Source organism: Cricetulus griseus, chromosome X (genome assembly GCF_003668045.3).
Source record: "Cricetulus griseus strain 17A/GY chromosome X, alternate assembly CriGri-PICRH-1.0, whole genome shotgun sequence".
Classification (NCBI taxonomy): domain Eukaryota; kingdom Metazoa; phylum Chordata; class Mammalia; order Rodentia; family Cricetidae; genus Cricetulus; species Cricetulus griseus.
Window position 1 is genome coordinate 105,804,141 of NC_048604.1, and position 15,767 is coordinate 105,819,907.

The 15,767-nt window shown below is 40.4% G+C and overlaps 1 pseudogene; it reads right to left on the bottom strand.

Moving 5' to 3' along the window:
• The window catches only part of LOC100751308, a 33,824-nt pseudogene extending 18,465 nt beyond the window's left edge, over window positions 1-15,359 (bottom strand).
• Between the last annotated feature and the right edge of the window lie 408 nt (window positions 15,360-15,767).

Consider the following 15,767-nt stretch of genomic DNA (forward strand, 5'->3'; position numbering starts at 1 on the left):
TTTCCAGTAGCAGTGGAAGACAATCTCTCACAGGTCGAATAGATAGTTCTTTGTCCATTGTGAAAGAGGACACTGCTATAGATGGTAGTTTGACTAGCAATGAAGACTCAGATAAGACTGCACAAGAACAAAAGTGCATATTTTGGCAGATCTCCATCAAAGATAAAATACCTAATTTAAAAGTAAAAATCAATAATAAGATTGTTAACAGCATTTTAGACACAGGCGCTGACGTCGCTTTTATTACAGAAAAGTCCTGACTGCAGGAGTTGCCACTCAGGGAGGCAAATGTACAATTTTGGGGAATTGGAACTCTATGTAGAGTTCAACACAGTGTTCAAACGGTGGTCTGCATTGGACTGGAAGGACAGAAAGGGAGACTAAATCCATATGTGGCAAATATAACTGTAAAACTCTGGGGTCGTGATCTCTTACAGCGATGGAAAACTCATATTAATATCCCTCGTGTGTCATATATGAATTATGTACAATCACTGGATAGTAGAAAAGACTTGGTAAGATGATATGGGAAATGGTTACCAACCATCAAGTCTGTACAGAAACTAAATACAAATGATAGATCTACAGAGGAACCAAAGGCTCTGCCATTAAAATGGCTTACAGATGAACCTGTATGGGTAGGACAATGGACTTTGGCCTCTGAAAAGCTAGAGGCTCTAGAAAAAGTAGTACAGGAACATCAAGAGGCTGTACACATAGAGGAGTCTACCAGCCCTTGGAATTCTAATGTATTTGTTATCAAAAACAGTCAGGTAACTGGAGAACGCTGACAGACCTGAGAGCCTTAAATAAGGTAATTCAGCCTATGGGCTCTCTACAGCCTAGAATGTCACTGCCTTCCTTAATACCTAAAGGATGGCCGATCATAGTAATTGACATGAAAGACTGCTTTTTCATTATACCATTACAAGAAAGTGATGGAGAATAAGTTGCATTTACAGTGCCAACTCTTAATAACTCACAGCCAGTTCGGAGATTCCAGTGGAAGTTTTTCCTCAGGGGATGATAAATAGTCCCACTTTGTGTCAATACTTTGTATGACAACCTTTGGAAATAGTTCGTAAAAAATTTCCACAATCCCTTGTTTATCATTATATGGATGATATCATTTTATCGGATTCTAATTAGGAAACTTTGGAAACTATGTTTGAAATGGTGAAGGAAGTTCTGCCTAGATGAGATTTACAAATTGCCCCAGAAAAGATACAAAGAGGAGATTCTATTAACTATTTAGGATATAAGATAGACTTACAAAGAATTAGACCACAGAAGGTACAAATTAGAAGGGACCGTTATCAAACTCTTAACAGTCTTCAGAAGCTACTAGTTCTCAATTACAGACAATTATTGGTGTATAAGGACATGACTTAAAGCATTTAAAGATGGTGCTAAAAGGTCATAAGGACTTAAACCGTGCATGAATATTATCTGCTGAGGCAGAAAAAGAGTTACAATGGGAAGAAAAGAGAATATTGGATGCTCATGTAGATCAGATAAACCTTAATTTAGACTGCATTCTGGTCATCTTGCAATCCAAAGAATATCCTTCTGGAATCCTGATGCAGAGGGAAGACACTATATGAGAATGGATATTTCTGCCTCGTAAGCAGAAGAAAAAGTTAAAGACGGATATAGAAAAGATTTCTGATTTGATTTTAAAGGGCAAACTAAGACTTCATCAGCTGACTGGAAAAGATCCAGCAGAAATTATAGTACCTTTAACTAATGATGAAATTTCTTCCTTATGGAAGGATAATGAATATTGACAAATAGCTCTTACTGACTTTTTGGAACAATTAGTAACAACTATCCCAAAACAGACAGAATTAAATTCATAAAAACAGACAGTATGCATTATTCCACGCATTGTAAGGCAAACTCCCATTTCTGGAGTTCTTACTTTCTACACTGATGCTAACAAATTAGGTAAGGCTGGTTATAAAGCAGGTGAGGTAAGTAATGTATTTCAAACTCCATACACATCTGTACAGAAGACAGAATTATATGCAATTCTCATGGTGCTTATGGATTTTACAGAACCTCTTAATATAGTTACTGATTACCAATATGCAGAGAGAGTCGTCTTACACATTGAGACTGCAGAATTTGATCCTGATAATATAGAGTTAACCTCATTGTTTCTACAGTTACAGGAAACAATCATAAACAGAAGTAATCCTCTATACATTACACATATCAGATCCCATATGGGTCTGACAGGACCAATAGCACAAGGCAATGACTACATTGATTGTTTATTAATTGGAAGTGTGCTAGAAGCCTCAGAATTTCCTAAGAAACATCATGTGAATAGCAAAGGTTTAAAAAATGACTTCTCCATCACTTGGCAACAAGCCAAGGAGATAATGAGAACCTGTCCTACTTGTTCTTTTTATAACCAAAGTCCATTGCCAGCAGGCTGTAATCCTAAAGGCATTCAGAGGAATGACGTCTGGCAGATGGATATATTTCACTTTACAGAATTTGGAAATTTGAAATATGTGTATCATACTATAGACACATTCTAAGGGTTCCAATGGGCTACTGCTCCCACCTCTGAAAAATATGATTTTGTTATTACACACCTGCTAGTGGTGATGACATTTATGGGTATACCTGCACAGACAAACACTGACAGTGCTCTATCATATATTACTAAAAAATGGAACAGTTTTTCAAATATTATAACTTAAAGCATGTCATTGGTATACCACACAATCCTACAGGACAGCAGTGGTTGAGAGATCTAACAGAACACTTAAGGAGATACTCCATAGACAGGCTGGGAAGATAAAACCACCAAACATAGGTTGTGTAATGATTTGTTGACACTAAACTTTCTTAATGCCAATGAAAAAGGACAAACAGCTGCAGAAAGACACTGAACTATGGAAAAAGCTGCTGAACTGAATCAACCAATATACTTCAAAGATGTACTAACCTCGGTATGGAAGCCTGGACATGTGTTACACTAGGGTAGGGGTTTTGCATTTGTTTCCACAGAAGAAGAAAAACTTTGAATACCATCAAAATTGATCAAGATTCGAGTGGAAAAAGACAAACCTCTCGACAAGGACAAGTGACAGGTATTTTACTAGGCATATCTAGTAAACTAAACAGAAACCTCCCAAAGGAAAGGAGAGTGTTTGGCTTCTAACTTCACAGGAAAACTCATCTCCAGACATCCAAGAACACTGCATGGATAGATGCTTAAGAAGAGAAGTTAGCTATAACCATCAAACAAAAGGAATCTGCCATATGGTAAAATATGTATTAAATCTATTTCTCTTTATTTTTCTAGTCCTTATTCAATTAAATCAATGCTGGATTTGGAGGTGGATCTGGCTTTCCTCCTCTCAAATCCAAGCACATTGTTTAACTAAACTTTAGAGTTTCTGTATTGTATCAAGAAGCCAATTGATGTAATACAGAACGAGAGAAGAATTTGGGGACTATCTTTGTCTTTCTTGGATCTTTCCTTCAAGGTGTACAACGTCTCATAATCATTATTTTTCCATGGTTGCCTTTCCCAGCATGCATATATGTACAAGCAAACATTTATCTGCTAACACTTATGTCTGAGTCCCACACATCCAATGAAGATCCACCTGACAGCAATCCCTGGATGCTCTGAAAGGAAATTGAGCCATAACTCCTATATTGCACTGGATACAACTTACTCCGTTTCAACTGACAGTCTGACCAGAGCTTCGGGTACTGACTTGAATCAAGTTGAGGATTTCAACCTAGATCTTCAATCAAGCAAATCCCATCTAACATGGACTGGATATAATCCATTAGAGACTTTCACTATACTGACATTTTCTTCCCACAGGGCCACACAAGGTTACCACCATTACACTTCAGCAGGAAATAATTTGGAGGATGCTATGCCCCTTCCCCCATTATTCTCTATTAGGGTAGTGCATGCCTAGTTAGGGATAACTTACTATTGTTTATGGTTGGGATTGGAAGGAGGCATTCAGGCTTGGACACCTCATTTTAGATGACGTTAGGGTTTAGCTGATATAGACATAGTTAGGATATGTCATAACAGATTATTGTATCTTCTTGTATTTCACCTTTATGATTTTTAATTTTGTATACTTTACACTGTTAAGTCTTAATCCTCTTTTAGACTAAAAGAGGAATTGTAGGGGGCAGTGTAAGCCATGCCTGCTAGAAGTTGGCTACATGTGTGCCTGACCACTCCTGTCCGGGCGTGGTCAAGGTGAGGTCAGGAGGATGCATGATAGGGTTTTTAGGGGCTGCAAAGCACATGGGAGTTCTTTCTGGCCTGCCTGCCTTGCTGCCCCTAGCATGCTGTTTCTTGTATTTGGCTGGTGTTTATCTAAATAAAGTTATGTTAACCTTACAGACTATAGATCTTCTCGTAATACTATCTCCTTATAGAATCTTATTTAACGGTTTTAAATTATCATTAGATGCCCCCCAAAAGGGACAAAACCATTGGATAGTTTTTAAAAGCTTCTAAAAATCATTCAAAGATTGTAAACTATCCTTTCTAATTTTTATTTTTAAGCCTAATTTCTTTAGAATATTACATATGTCCCAAACAACTTTTTGAGATTAATTTAAAGTTTCTGAGCAGTCTTTACCAATCTAACATTCAAAGCTCCCATAGGTGGCAAGGCCTCATTTGCATCTTAGTTGATATGGTCTAATTTGCATCTACACCGACACACTCAGTCTGTGAATCTAACAGTGTGGCTATCTCCTGAGGCTTCTTCTTACAAACCCTCCTTAAAAATCATGTATCAACTTGCCCTTTCCGTCGACTCATCGCAGACCAGGTGAGCCACCCCCTGCTTTTACCCAATTCTTGTCCTAAGCGCCATTCACCCAGATCCCTCCAGGCTTGTCCCTGCTTGAAACAGAAACGCCCAGGCAGGGAGGAGCTCCCTGAATCAGGCTTGGTACAGGCCACTCTTCCTTCCCTTTCTGTCGACTCATTGCAGACCAGGTGAGCCATCCCCTGCTTTTACTCAATTCTTGTCCTAAGCACCATTCACCCAGATCCCTCCAGGCTTGTCCCTGCTTGAAACAGACACGCCCAGGCAGGGAGGAGCTCCCTGAATCAGGCTTGGTACAGGCCACTCTTCCTTCCCTTTCCGTCGACTCATCACAGACCAGGTGAGCCATCCCCTGCTTTTACCCAATTCTTGTCCTAAGCGCCATTCACCCAGATCCCTCCAGGCTTGTCCCTGCTTGAAACAGACACACCCAGGCAGGGAGGAGCTCCCTGAATCTGGCTTGGTACAGGCCACCCTTCCTTCCCTTTCTGTAGATTCATCGCAGACCAGGTGAGCCATCCCCTGCTTTTACCCAATTCTTGTCCTAAGCGCCATTCACCCTGATCCCTCCAGGCTTGTCCCTGCTTGAAACAGACACACCCAGGCAGGGAGGAGCTCCCTGAATCTGGGTACAGGCCACTCTTCATTCCATTCCCGGTGACTGATCCGCCAGGAGGCCTAACTCCTTCAGAGTGAGGAGGCTATAAGGAGAGGCAAGACCATCCAGAGCTTCGGACATTGAATTCCTGGCCCACACACACTACAGAGTAACAAGAGGAGATAGAGAGATCCTACCTGCACTCACTGGAAAAAGATATGGGAAGAAGACAGAATAAGAACTCGCTCAACAATAGAAAGACCAATATGACACCACCAGAATCTAGGGACTCCACTCCAGCAAGACCTGAAAAGCCCAACATAGTGCAAGAAGAAGAGATGGACCTCAAAAATTATCTCAGCAAGATGATAGAGACCTTCAAAGAGGAAACAAGAAAATCCCTTAAAGAAATAGAAGAAAAAGCAAGCAAAAAATTACACGATATGGAGGAAAAGACAAACCAAAAAATTCAAGAAATAAACAAATCTCTCAAAGAAGCCAAAGAAACCAAAGATAAAACAACCAAACAAGTGAAGGAAGCTCTTGAAACAGTTCAAAGCATGAAAGCTGAATTAGACACATTAAAGAAAACACAGAATGAAGCGATGCTGGAAATGGAAAGGTTGGATAAACAATCAGGATTTAAAGATGTGAGTATAACTAATAGAATCCAAGAGACAGAAGAGAGAATCTCAGCTATTGAAGACTCGCTAGAGGATATACATTCATCAACCAAAGAAAACCTCAAGACCAACAAATCCCTAACACAAAATATCCAGGAAATATGGGACACCGTAAAAAGACCAAACCTAAGAATAATAGGTGTAGAAGAAGGTGAAGAAACACTGCTCAAAGGTACAGAAAACATATTCAACAAAATCATAGAAGAAAACTTCCCCAACCTACAGAAGATATGCCTATGAAAGTACAAGAAGCTTATAGGACACCAAACAGACTGGACCACAAAAAGAAGTCCCCCCGACACATAATAATCAAAACTCCAAATCTACAGAATAAAGAAAAAATATTAAGAGCTGCAAAGGAAAAAGGCCAAGTAACATATAAAGGCAAACCAATCAGAATCACACCCGACTTCTCAATGGAAACTCTGAAAGCCAGAAGGTCTTGGATAGATACACTACAAGCACTAAGGGAGCATGGATGTCAACCCAGACTACTGTACCCAGCAAAACTTTCAATCATTATAGATGGAGAAAACAAGATTTTCCATGACAAAAACAGATTTAAACAATACATATCCACAAATCCAGCACTACAGAAGGTTCTGGAAGGAAAACTCCAACCCAAGGAACATAACTACATGCACAAAAACACAGGCAATAGATAATCTAATATTGCCAAACACAAAAAGAAGCAGGAGGGCAAAATCCACACACAATGACACCACCAACAATAAATCCAAACCAAACAAGAACCAACGAACAATGGACATTAATATCCCTAAATATCAATGGTCTTAACTTACCCATAAAAAGATATAGGCTAACAGAATGGATACGAAGACAGAATCCATCCTTCTGCTGTTTACAAGAAACACACCTCAACTTCAAAGACAGGCGATACCTCAGAGTAAAAGGATGGGAAAAAAATTTCCAATCAAATGGCCTCAAGAAACAAGCAGGTGTAGCAATCCTAATATCGAACAAAATGGACTTTAAACTAAAATCAATCAAAAGAGATGAAGAAGGGCATTTCATACTTATCACAGGAAAAGTCCATCAAGATGAAATCTCAATCCTGAACATCTATGCTCCAAATATGAAGGCACCCACATTTGTGAAAGAAACATTACTAAAGCTTAAACCACACATAAAACCACACACACTTATAGTAGGAGACTTCAACACCCCCCTTACGCCACTAGACAGGACCACCAGACAAAAACTTAACAAAGAAACAAAAGACCTGATAGAAGTTATGACCCAACTGGGGTTAACGGATATCTATAGAGCATTCCATCCAAACTCAAAAGAATATACCTTCTTCTCAGCACCACATGGCACCTTCTCTAAAATTGACCACATACTAGGCAACAAAGCAAACCTCCACAGTTACAAAAGAATTGAAATAACCCCCTCTATCTTATCAGACCACCATGCATTAAAGCTAGAATTCAGCAACATTACAAATGGCAGAAAACCTGCAAACTTTTGGAAAGTGAACAACACCCAATTGCACCATTCCTGGGTTGAGGAAGAAATAAAAAAACAAATTAAAGACTTCCTAGAATCTAATGAGAATGCAGACACAACATAACCCAAACTTATGGGACACTCTGAAAGCAGTGCTAAGAGGGAAGTTCATAGCACTAAGTGCCCACATGAAGAAACTAGAGAAAAGTCACATTAGAGAACTGACAGAACAACTGAAAGCACTAGAGCAAAAAGAAGCAAACTCACCAAGGAGGAGTAGACGCCAGGAAATAATCAACCTGAGAGCTGAAATCAATAAAGTAGAAACTAGGAAAACATTACAAAGAATCAATGAAACAAAGAGTTGGTTCTTTGAGAAGATCAACAAGATAGACAAACCTCTAGCCAAACTAACCAAAAGGCAGAGAGAGAGCACACTAATTAACAAAATCAGAAACGAAAAGGGGGATATAACAACGGACACTGTGGAAATCCAGAGAATCTTTAGGTCATACTTTGAAAATCTGTACTCCACAAAATTCGAAAATCTAATGGAAATGGACAGTTTCCTGGATAAATATCACTTACCAAAATTAAATCAAGATCAGATAAACAGTTTAAATCGACCCATAACCCCTAATGAAATAGAAGCAGTCATCAAAAGCCTCCCAACCAAAAAAAGCCCAGGACCAGATGGCTTCACTGCAGAATTCTACCAGAAATTCAAACAAGAGCTGATACCAATACTCCTCAAACTGTTCTGCACAATAGAAGCAGATGGGATATTGCCAAACTCTTTCTATGAGGCTACAATCACTTTGATACCCAAGCCACACAAAGATAAGACTAAGAAAGAGAACTACAGACCAATATCCCTCATGAACATTGATGCTAAAATACTCAATAAAATATTGGCTAATCGAATCCAAGAACATATCAGAAAAATCATCCACCACGATCAAGTGGGCTTCATCCCAGGGATGCAAGGATGGTTCAATATACGAAAAACCATCAATGTAATCCACCATATAAACAAACTGAAAAAGAAAAACCACATGATCATCTCACTAGATGCTGAAAAGGCCTTTGACAAAATCCAACATCCCTTCATGATAAAGATCTTGGAGAGAACAGGAATAACAGGAACATATCTAAACATGATAAACGCGATATACACCAAACCAATAGCCAACATCAAACTAAATGGAGAGAAACTCAAAGCTTTTCCTCTAAAATCAGGAACAAGACAAGGATGTCCACTCTCTCCATACCTCTTCAATATTGTACTTGAAGTTCTAGCTAGAGCAATAAGACAAGAACAGGGGATCAAAGGGATACAAATTGGAAAGGACGAAGTCAAACTTTCACTATTTGCAGATGACATGATAGTCTACATAAGTGACCCAAAAAACTCTACCAGGAAACTCCTACAGCTGATAAACCCCTTCAGCAAGGTAGCAGGATACAAAATTACCTCAAAAAATCTGTAGCCCTACTGTATACAGATGATAAACTCAATGAGACAGAAATCATGGAAACATCACCTTTCACAATATCCACAAGCAACATTAAATATCTGGGGGTAACAATAACCAAAAAAGTGAATGACCTGTACAATAAGAACTTTGAGACTTTAAAGAAAGAAATTAAAGAAGATACCAGAAAGTGGAAAGGTCTCCCGTGCTCTTGGATAGGCAGAATTAACATAGTAAAAATGGCAATCCTACCAAAGCAATCTACAGATTTAACGCAATCCCCATCAAAATCCCAACACAGTTTTTCACAGACATTGAAAGAACAATACTCAACTTTATATGGAAAAATAAAAAACCCAGGATAGCCAAAACAACTCTTTACAATAAAAGATCTTCTGGAGGCATCACCATCCCTGACTTCAAGCTCTACTATAGAGCCATAGTTCTGAAAACAGCTTGGTATTGGCACAAGAATAGACAGATAGACCAATGGAATCGAATTGAAGACCCAGATATTAACCCATGCACCTACGAACACCTTATTTTTGACAAAGGTGCTAAATCCATACAATGGAAAAAAGATAGCATCTTCAACAAATGGTGCTGGCACAATTGGATTCGGACATGCAGAAAATTGCAGATAGATCCATACCTGTCACCATGCACGAAACTTAAGTGCAAATGGATCAAAGATCTCTCCATAAATCCAGCCACACTGAATCTTCTAGAAGAGAAAGTGGGAACAACCCTTGAACAAATTGGCACAGGAGAACGATTCCTGAACATCACGCCAGAAGCACAGACACTGAGGTCTGCAATCAATAAATGGGACCTCCTGAAACTGAGAAGCTTCTGTAAGGCAAAGGACACAGTCAGTAAGACAAAACGACCACCCACAGAATGGGAAAAGATCTTCACCAGCCCCACATCTGACAGAGGACTGATTTCCAAAATATACAAGGAGCTCAAGAAGCTAGCCACCAAAACACCATACAATGAAATTAAAAAGTGGGGTGCAGAACTAAACAGAGATTTTTCAACAGAGGAATCTGAAATGGCTGAAAGACACTTAAGAAAGTGCTCAAAATCCTTGGCCATCAGAGAAATGCAACTCAAAACAACTCTGAGATACCACCTCACACCTGTCAGAATGGCTAAAATCAAAAATACCAATGACAACCTATGCTGGAGAGGTTGTGGAGAAGAAGGAACACTCCTCCATTGCTGGTGGGAGTGTGAACTTGTAAGACCACTTTGGAAATCAGTATGGTGGTTGCTCAGAAAAATGGGAATCAATCTACCTCAAGATCCAGCCATTCCTCTCTTGGGTATATACCCAAATACTGCATGTCCATACAACAAGGACATATGTTCAACCATGTTCATAGCAGCATTGTTTGTAATAGCCAGAACCTGGAAGCAACCTAGATGCCCCTCAACTGAAGAATGGAAAGAGAAAATGTGGTACATTTATACAATGGAGTACTACTCAGCAGAAAAAAGCAATGGAATCTTGAAATTCGCAGGCAAATGGATGGAACTAGAAGAAACCATCCTGAGTGAGGTAACCCAATCACAAAAAGACAAACATGGTATGTACTCACTCATATATGATTTTTAGACATAGAGCAAAGGTTTACCAGCCTATAATCCTCTACCCCAAGGAAACTAGAAATCATGAATGACTCTAAGGGATAAATGGACCCCAGGAATGGGAAATGGCATGAACTCCCGAGCTAATTGAGAGCATGAGGGTAGGGGAGTGGGTGCTGCCACAATAAGAGCACAAGATGAAGAGTAGAGGAGAAGAAATGGAGGAGCAGATATATTGAGTTGGGGGAAGAATAGAGGAGAGAGAGCAGGATGAGAGATACCATATCAGAGGGAGCCACTATAGGTCCGAGAAGAGATCTGGAACTAGGAAGATCTCCAGAGACCTATAAGGATGACACGATCTGACAGTCCGGGCAGTGGAGGAGAGGATGGCCTAGAAACCCTTCCCCTAGAATGAGATTGATGACTACTCTCTATGCTATCCTAGAGTCTTCATCCAGTGGCTGATGGAAGCAGAGACAGACATCCCCAGAAATACACTGAGCTGAAATCTGGAACTTAGTTGAAGAGAGGGAGGAATGAAGAACGAAGGAGTCTGTACCTGGTTGGAGAAACCCACAGAAACAGTTGGCCTGAAAAAGGGAAAGCATATCGACCCCAGATGCTCTTTGGGAGGCCAGTACGGAATCCAGCCCCCTGATTATGGATGCCAATGGAGAGGCCCCTGCACTCCTGGGAGCCTCCGGAGGTGGACTGGCGTTTTGCCCTGGTGGGTGGCGGGGACTTCGAGAGCCCATCCCACTTGAAGGGATTCACTCTGTCTCTGAACACATGGGTAGGGGCCTAGGCCCAGGACAGGAAGATTTGTTGGACTTGGTGGAGCCCTGGTTGGGGGCCCTACCCTGCCTGGGGAGTGGCGGGTGGATGGGGTGGGGGGTAGGTTGGAGGTGGGGGAGAAGGAATGGGGGTGAGGGGAGGGAGAGGGAGAGGGGAAGTACATGTAAAACAAGACTGTTCCCTAACTTGAATTAATAATAATAATACTAATACTACTACTACTACTACTAATAATAATAATAGAAAAAAAAGAACTCAAGTATAGCTCATTAGAATAGCACTTGCCTCATAGGCACAAGGTCCAGGGTTCAATACCCAGCACACACACACACACACACACACACACACACACACACACACACACACACACACACACACACAAAAGAGAGCCTCTTGTAGTAGTTCAGTACTCATCCCTAGTATAGGAATGGACTTTGGGAGCCCATTCCACATATAGGGATACTCTCTCAGTCTAGACACATGGGGGAGGGCCTAGGCCCTATCCCAAAGGATATGACAGACTCTGAAGATTCTCCATGGAAGGCCTCACCCTCCCTGGGGAACAGAGAGGGTATAGGATAGGGTAGGATATTAGTAAGGGGAGGAGGGGAGGGAGAGGGAACTGGGATTGACATGTAAAACAATCTTGTTTCTAATTAAAATTTTAAAATGGAGAAAAACTTTAAAAATTAATTAATAAAATATATAAAAGTGATAAACAAAAAATCAAAAAAATAAAAAAAAATCATGTATCAACTTTTACTTTTCAGATTTTCTTCTTTAACCATAAAAATTTAGGCGGATCTGTATCCTCTCCACTGCCACATTTTACAGAATCATCCACAGATTCCTCCTGCCCCTAAGTAAACACTATAGGATTTTGCTATCTTTTTTATTGACTCCTAGGGCTCAAATCATTGATTTTTCTTGTTAAGACATTCACTGGATACTCTTTTTGACTATAGTTAGAGTGATTTTGGTAGCTTTTTAACTATATCTGAGGTAACATAACTATCTCTCTAATCATACCCAAGGCAATTTAGGCATTTCCTTTTGTCCACATTCATGTACATTTACAATCACATATCATGCATCCAGGTGTGGCCACACCATACATTCATAACTTGTATACATCTCATATCTCTCCTTTTGCTTAGGTTATGACTAGTTTGTTGAAAAGAAAACTCCTTAATTGAAATTTCTCCTAACACAGAAGCTATAGACAATCCTTGATATATAAGCATCCAAAAGTTGAATAGATCTAAGCTTATCTATGTTGCATTTTCTTCTCCATAAGGTCTCAAAACAGTTCCTGACTGGCTGTATTAATAGCATTTTCTATACTTTTGACTGGGTGTCAGCCATGGTGGCATCTCCCAAGGCTGCAAGTTTTCCAAGTTTTGACCTTGGCCTTCCTTGCCTTATGTCATCTGACTTGCTGTACATAGTCTGCGGCTGCTTTCCTCTCCTGCATCTTGTGCATAAGCCTGATTCCCTATTTCCTCTTTTGTTGGGACCCTATCTGACCCAGTGCCTTTCCTGACCATGTCCAAAGCATTCTCTAAAAAGGCTCTATGCTTTTCTTCCTCCATATGCCTTGCTTTCTCTGTAGGAATAACATATTTTTAACTGAAGTTCCTGTAAGGCAGCCACCATTGCTAATCCCTGAGTGTAATCTAGGTCTAATATCTGAACCAATCTTATTGGACTCGCCTATGTCAGCCCTCTTCCTGTGAGGCCTTAGCATGGCCTGACATGTAGTATTAGCATCTCATAATCTAATTGTTTCACAATCAAAGGTCTAGTTGTTTCACAATCTAAAGTTCAAATCTGTGTCTCTAACCTTTTGGGATAATGTTCACACAGGCCTAGATACAAATTCTGAACTAACGCCCCATTCCCTGCCTGCTCTCTATAACAAATAATCTCCTCCTGACTGGCAGGCCTTGGCTACCTGCTTTCAATTTCCTAGGGGTGAGGCTTCTACAGCAATTCTCCCTATCAGCATCTGGGTAAAAATTGCTGTTGGTCTATAATGGACATAAGCCATCTTTACTTTCTTGAGCTGTTTGAATAGTATTGGTGAATGCATCCTGCTTATGTTTCTCTGAGCCTCTCTCTGATCTGAGGAAATCTGTTAATTTCTTATCTCCTGTGACAGTGATCTCACTAAATTTTTTTCAAGCAATTTGGCCCTTGCTGAATTTTGTCATTAGTTTATTGCCTTTCTGCCTTTCTAGTAAAAAATGAGTGAGGTGAAACCCTGCATCTTGATGCTGTTGGGACCAGCTCCCTATTTCGGCAGCCATAACTGCTGAACACGTATTTGTCTGACCTTGTCTTAGTCAGTAAGGTCAGATGTCTGCCCCTTTCGACAGCCATGACAGTAACACGTGCTTTTCTGCCCTTGCCTTGGCCACTAGAGGTTAGGTGCCTGCCTGGTGACAAGGAACCAATCAGAAGTTAGCTGGTGGTGCTATGCTTTACGGCTCTGGGTTTGCTTTACGGACAAGTACACAGCAATGGCACGCAGAGCATAGCAGCCACCCTGGGAGGGCCTATGGGCCATAACAACCAGTTGGCCAAACAATACAGGGCAAGCCCTCCAAGCCTGGAGGCACACCAATCTTGATCCTGTGCATACCCCTAGATTCTCCCCTTACGCTACACTACGAGATCTCTATGAAGCCCCTTCGAGCTGTCTTTGCTAGCCATCCACCATGGGGGGTGGGCGAAAGACCCGAGCTAACATGGGGTTAGCTCATTAAACAACAATAAAGCCTCATGCAGTTTGCAGCAAGCTTTCGAATCTGCCTGGTGATTGGGGTGACTGAGGTCCTGGGCTGAGACCCCGGAAGCCTGAGTTTTCCTGGGATCTAACAATACTTATTAACTCTCTCTTCATTCTCATCCTAATCATTTGTCCTGTATATTCTTTATCATCCAGCCACCCTTTATTAAGCATGGAGTTTTCTGTTCCCTATTACATTACTAGATATCTCCTGCAATCCTGCAAGTATGCAAGGCTGCACCTTTGTCTCCCCTAGCCCTGGCACACCTTTGACAGAGTCATGTCAGTGGCTATTGTGATCTGGATGGATCCTTTCAAAATTCTTTAACTCTAAAACCTTCTGTGCTTGCTTTTGCTTTGTTTCAGTTTTTCTGGCTACTCAATATACCCAAGTAAATATACAATCATCTGACTAACAATTCTCTGTCTCATCTCTCTAACTATATACATTTTTACTTTCTAGGCTAACTTACTTCTCTTTATCATATGGATGATATTTCATATTTACAATTATCTAAATTTTTCTTTCTGGAGTATAACTCATTACATTTTACTTCTTTGTCATCTAACTGACATTTTATTCTCACATCTACTTTGTACACCTTATTACTTTTAGGGCTAAATAACACACTTTCCTTTTGTGTCAGCAGCTGCCTGACCTGTCTCTGTCCTATATTTATGATTGTGCACCTTTTCATTTTTAGGGTTAAATCACCCACTTTACCTCTTTTGCCAGCTGCTGGCTGATATTTCTGTCATATATTTACTTTTGTGCACAATTCCACTTTTAGGGTTAAATAATCCACTTTACCTTTTTTGTCAGCTGTTAACTAATATTTTCCTATTTTATATTAGATATATCTGTTTCCTATTTCTACAATTTTATACAGTTTTATACCTGACGTAACGCTGTTCACTCACTGCAGTCGACCACTTCATTTTTCTTTCTTCTGTGCAAGCTTCTTCTCTGAGCCTTTTGCCTGCAACACCTATTTCTTCATAGTTTCCTTTGCTGTGTCCATTACTTCTTTGGTGTCCATTTATCTGTGGTGTCCATGGCTTCTTCCCCCATTCCCAGGTGCCGAATTTGGGCATCATTTTATCATAGCCTGGCATGTCTCAATCTCATACCACAGAAGCCACAAGGTCCAGCCTGAGGGGGGAACTTGGACTTGGAAATTCCTAGCAACCCAGTGGCAATAAAGACCAGACACGGGAATCTTGTCATCTTTGGAGAGTTCTCAGTCCCATGCTGTTAACTGGAGTCCCCCATTTATTCCAGCATATTTCTCAGCTGCTTTCTAGCCATTCTTCCCTGACCCCAAGACCATTTCTCTTCAACATCTCTAGACCCTATCTGCAGATATCTCAAAACAGTCTCTACTCAATTAGACCTAGCCCTCTCCCCTCATGCATGCCTATTCAAATGCTTAGTTATGTAGAGATGCAAAACTAGGGGACATTCTCCACTGAGGCTATGCCATTTAACAGTAAATCAGCTAGCATCTGCAATACAATGCAGAA